A 6,000-nucleotide genomic window follows, 5' to 3' on the forward strand; every position below is an offset into this window, starting at 1 on the left:
AATATTTATTATTTATTGGCGGAGGTTACACATTGGCAGCAACTGTGTTCTGGTACTGTCTGTTAATTAAACTATTATTTATTTTATATTTAAGACATAAATCTCAAACTTAAGTATTGGACAGCTTACAAGAGTTGTTTTATCCTCTGCTACACGAGGACAGTCCAAGTTAGCCATTCTTAATTTTGAACCGATACAACAGACGGAACGCAGCTGGTCAACACTACCCATCATCTCTAATCGAATGATTGGATGACACCCACGGACTCAAAATGCCGAACCAGGAATTTTCGGCAACGGCAAAACATTAACCTCACTTTATTTTACGCTAACCCTTGGATTATGTAAGTCATTGTATATAATGTTTGTTATGTCTTTGGATATTTTCCGAAATAACCTTTGTTTTAGTAAATAATGTCATATCATTTTTTTTCTTCGTAGTGGAACTTAAAATTTTTGAGACAGCCTGAAGTATTTATAATTATTAATTAAACTATTATGTTTATTTATTTAAATTGACGTTGAAGTTTTAAAAATGTTCAATTACAAGTGACATTTTGTCTCTCATATCAGTTTAAGTCCAATCAAATTACTTGTAACATCACTTCAGCCAATGTATATATCCAGCTTCTTGTTAATGTAATGGACTTGTTTTAATTTCAATTTGCGTAAGTCAGAGAGTTATGTCTCTTTCCACTTACTCCAACAATGCAAGTACTTAAGCTGAAGAAGTTTAGCGACAAGGGACATTGGAGTTCCCTAGAAGTTTCATTTGGGCTCAGAAAATCAAATTGTCTCGAAGTCCACGCGTGTCATCGGTCCGTAGCGGTTTTATCCGGAGCTTGGCGTCCATTAGACAGAGTGTTTCACCGACATACCCCCCAGTTAAGAGCAACTTAAAACACTTCGTTTTCTGTCTCTGCCCGAGAAAGTGACAGCAGTAACTGATGTCCAAAGAAGACAATTAAACAGCCATTAAGGAAAGCAACGAGATCCTTTTTCCTTTTCTTCACTTTCCGCTTATTCTATATTTATGTTGTAATGTTAGTGGTTTACTGTCTACTGAAAACACTTACCTTTTTCACCATAGTTTTTATAGTTCTATATTTATGTTGTAATGTTAGTGGTTTACTGTCTACTGAAAACACTTACCTTTTTCACCATAGTTTTATAGTTCTATATTTATGTTGTAATGTTAGTGGTTTACTGTCTACTGAAAACACTTACCTTTTTCACCATAGTTTTATAGTTCTATATTTATGTTGTAATGTTAGTGGTTTACTGTCTACTGAAAACACTTACCTTTTCACCATAGTTTTTATAGTTCTATATTTATGTTGTAATGTTAGTGGTTTACTGTCTACTGAAAACACTTACCTTTTTCACCATAGTTTTATAGTTCTATATTTATGTTGTAATGTTAGTGGTTTACTGTCTACTGAAAACACTTACCTTTTTCACCATAGTTTTATAGTTCTATATTTATGTTGTAATGTTAGTGGTTTACTGTCTACTGAAAACACTTACCTTTTCACCATAGTTTTTATAGTTCTATATTTATGTTGTAATGTTAGTGGTTTACTGTCTACTGAAAACACTTACCTTTTTTCACCATAGTTTTATAGTTCTATATTTATGTTGTAATGTTTTTAGTTCTATATTTATGTTGTAATGTTAGTGGTTTACTGTCTGTCTACTGAAAACACTCTACTGAAAACACTTACCTTTTCACCATAGTTTTATAGTTCTATATTTATGTTGTAATGTTAGTGGTTTACTGTCTACTGAAAACACTTACCTTTTCACCATAGTTTTATAGTTCTATATTTATGTTGTAATGTTAGTGGTTTACTGTCTACTGAAAACACTTACCTTTTTCACCATAGTTTTATAGTTCTATATTTATGTTGTAATGTTAGTGGTTTACTGTCTACTGAAAACACTTACCTTTTTCACCATAGTTTTTATAGTTCTATATTTATGTTGTAATGTTAGTGGTTTACTGTCTACTGAAAACACTTACCTTTTTTTTACCATAGTTTTATAGTTCTATATTTATGTTGTAATGTTAGTGGTTTACTGTCTACTGAAAACACTTACCTTTTTCACCATAGTTTTTATAGTTCTATATTTATGTTGTAATGTTAGTGGTTTACTGTCTACTGAAAACACTTACCTTTTTCACCATAGTTTTATAGTTCTATATTTATGTTGTAATGTTAGTGGTTTACTGTCTACTGAAAACACTTACCTTTTTTCACCATAGTTTTATAGTTCTATATTTATGTTGTAATGTTAGTGGTTTACTGTCTACTGAAAACACTTACCTTTTTCACCATAGTTTATATAGTTCTATATTTATGTTGTAATGTTAGTGGTTTACTGTCTACTGAAAACACTTACCTTTTTCACCATAGTTTTATAGTTCTATATTTATGTTGTAATGTTAGTGGTTTACTGTCTACTGAAAACACTTACCTTTTTTCACCATAGTTTTATAGTTCTATATTTATGTTGTAATGTTAGTGGTTTACTGTCTACTGAAAACACTTACCTTTTCACCATAGTTTTTATAGTTCTATATTTATGTTGTAATGTTAGTGGTTTACTGTCTACTGAAAACACTTACCTTTTCTGTCTACTGAAAACACTTAGTTTTTATAGTTCTATATTTATGTTGTAATGTTAGTGGTTTACTGTCTACTGAAAACACTTACCTTTTTCACCATAGTTTTTATAGTTCTATATTTATGTTGTAATGTTAGTGGTTTACTGTCTACTGAAAACACTTACCTTTTCACCATAGTTTTATATAGTTCTATATTTATGTTGTAATGTTAGTGGTTTACTGTCTACTGAAAACACTTACCTTTTTTCACCATAGTTTTATAGTTCTATATTTATGTTGTAATGTTAGTGGTTTACTGTCTACTGAAAACACTTACCTTTTTTCACCATAGTTTTATATAGTTCTATATTTATGTTGTAATGTTAGTGGTTTACTGTCTACTGAAAACACTTACCTTTTTCACCATAGTTTTATAGTTCTATATTTATGTTGTAATGTTAGTGGTTTACTGTCTACTGAAAACACTTACCTTTTTCACCATAGTTTTATAGTTCTATATTTATGTTGTAATGTTAGTTTTACTAGTTCTATATTTATGTTGTAATGTTAGTGGTTTACTGTCTACTGAAAACACTTACCTTTTCACCATAGTTTTATAGTTCTATATTTATGTTGTAATGTTAGTGGTTTACTGTCTACTGAAAACACTTACCTTTTTCACCCTATAGTTTTATAGTTCTATATTTATGTTGTAATGTTAGTGGTTTACTGTCTACTGAAAACACTTACCTTTTTCACCATAGTTTTATAGTTCTATATTTATGTTGTAATGTTAGTGGTTTACTGTCTACTGAAAACACTTACCTTTTTCACCATAGTTTTATAGTTCTATATTTATGTTGTAATGTTAGTGGTTTACTGTCTACTGAAAACACTTACCTTTTCACCATAGTTTTTATAGTTCTATATTTATGTTGTAATGTTAGTGGTTTACTGTCTACTGAAAACACTTACCTTTTTCACCATAGTTTTATAGTTCTATATTTATGTTGTAATGTTAGTGGTTTACTGTCTACTGAAAACACTTACCTTTTTTCACCATAGTTTTATAGTTCTATATTTATGTTGTAATGTTAGTGGTTTACTGTCTACTGAAAACACTTACCTTTTCACCATAGTTTTATAGTTCTATATTTATGTTGTAATGTTAGTGGTTTACTGTCTACTGAAAACACTTACCTTTTTCACCATAGTTTTTATAGTTCTATATTTATGTTGTAATGTTAGTGGTTTACTGTCTACTGAAAACACTTACCTTTTTCACCATAGTTTTTATAGTTCTATATTTATGTTGTAATGTTAGTGGTTTACTGTCTACTGAAAACACTTACCTTTTTCACCATAGTTTATATAGTTCTATATTTATGTTGTAATGTTAGTGGTTTACTGTCTACTGAAAACACTTACCTTTTTTCACCATAGTTTATATAGTTCTATATTTATGTTGTAATGTTAGTGGTTTACTGTCTACTGAAAACACTTACCTTTTCACCATAGTTTTATAGTTCTATATTTATGTTGTAATGTTAGTGGTTTACTGTCTACTGAAAACACTTACCTTTTTCACCATAGTTTTTATAGTTCTATATTTATGTTGTAATGTTAGTGGTTTACTGTCTACTGAAAACACTTACCTTTTTTACCATAGTTTATATAGTTCTATATTTATGTTGTAATGTTAGTGGTTTACTGTCTACTGAAAACACTTACCTTTTCACCATAGTTTTATAGTTCTATATTTATGTTGTAATGTTTAGTGGTTTACTGTCTACAGAAAACACTTACCTTTTTCACCATAGTTTTTATAGTTCTATATTTATGTTGTAATGTTAGTGGTTTACTGTCTACTGAAAACACTTAGTTTTTCACCATAGTTTTCTTCTATATTTATGTTGTAATGTTAGTGGTTTACTGTCTACTGAAAACACTTACCTTTTTTCACCATAGTTTTATAGTTCTATATTTATGTTGTAATGTTAGTGGTTTACTGTCTACTGAAAACACTTACCTTTTTTCACCATAGTTTTATAGTTCTATATTTATGTTGTAATGTTAGTGGTTTACTGTCTACTGAAAACACTTACCTTTTTCACCATAGTTTTTATAGTTCTATATTTATGTTGTAATGTTAGTGGTTTACTGTCTACTGAAAACACTTACCTTTTTCACCATAGTTTTTATAGTTCTATATTTATGTTGTAATGTTAGTGGTTTACTGTCTACTGAAAACACTTACCTTTTTCACCATAGTTTTATATAGTTCTATATTTATGTTGTAATGTTAGTGGTTTACTGTCTATTGAAAACACTTACCTTTTTCACCATAGTTTATACAGTTCTATATTTATGTTGTAATGTTAGTGGTTTACTGTCTACTGAAAACACTTACCTTTTTCACCATAGTTTTTATAGTTCTATATTTATGTTGTAATGTTAGTGGTTTACTGTCTACTGAAAACACTTACCTTTTTCACCATAGTTTTATAGTTCTATATTTATGTTGTAATGTTAGTGGTTTACTGTCTACTGAAAACACTTACCTTTTTTTCACCATAGTTTTATAGTTCTATATTTATGTTGTAATGTTAGTGGTTTACTGTCTACTGAAAACACTTACCTTTTTCACCATAGTTTTATAGTTCTATATTTATGTTGTAATGTTAGTGGTTTACTGTCTACTGAAAACACTTACCTTTTTCACCATAGTTTTATAGTTCTATATTTATGTTGTAATGTTAGTGGTTTACTGTCTACTGAAAACACTTACCTTTTTTTCACCATAGTTTATATAGTTCTATATTTATGTTGTAATGTTAGTGGTTTACTGTCTACTGAAAACACTTACCTTTTTCACCATAGTTTTTATAGTTCTATATTTATGTTGTAATGTTAGTGGTTTACTGTCTACTGAAAACACTTACCTTTTTCACCATAGTTTTTATAGTTCTATATTTATGTTGTAACTGTCTACTGAAAACACTTACCTTTTTTCACCATAGTTTTATAGTTCTATATTTATGTTGTAATGTTAGTGGTTTACTGTCTACTGAAAACACTTACCTTTTTTCACCATAGTTTTATAGTTCTATATTTATGTTGTAATGTTAGTGGTTTACTGTCTACTGAAAACACTTACCTTTTCACCCATAGTTTTATAGTTCTATATTTATGTTGTAATGTTAGTGGTTTACTGTCTACTGAAAACACTTACCTTTTTCACCATAGTTTTATAGTTCTATATTTATGTTGTAATGTTAGTGGTTTACTGTCTACTGAAAACACTTACCTTTTTCACCATAGTTTTTATAGTTCTATATTTATGTTGTAATGTTAGTGGTTTACTGTCTACTGAAAACACTTACCTTTTTCAC

The sequence above is a fragment of the Tachypleus tridentatus genome, chromosome 10 (genome assembly GCF_004210375.1).
Source record: "Tachypleus tridentatus isolate NWPU-2018 chromosome 10, ASM421037v1, whole genome shotgun sequence".
Classification (NCBI taxonomy): Eukaryota; Metazoa; Arthropoda; class Merostomata; order Xiphosura; family Limulidae; genus Tachypleus; species Tachypleus tridentatus.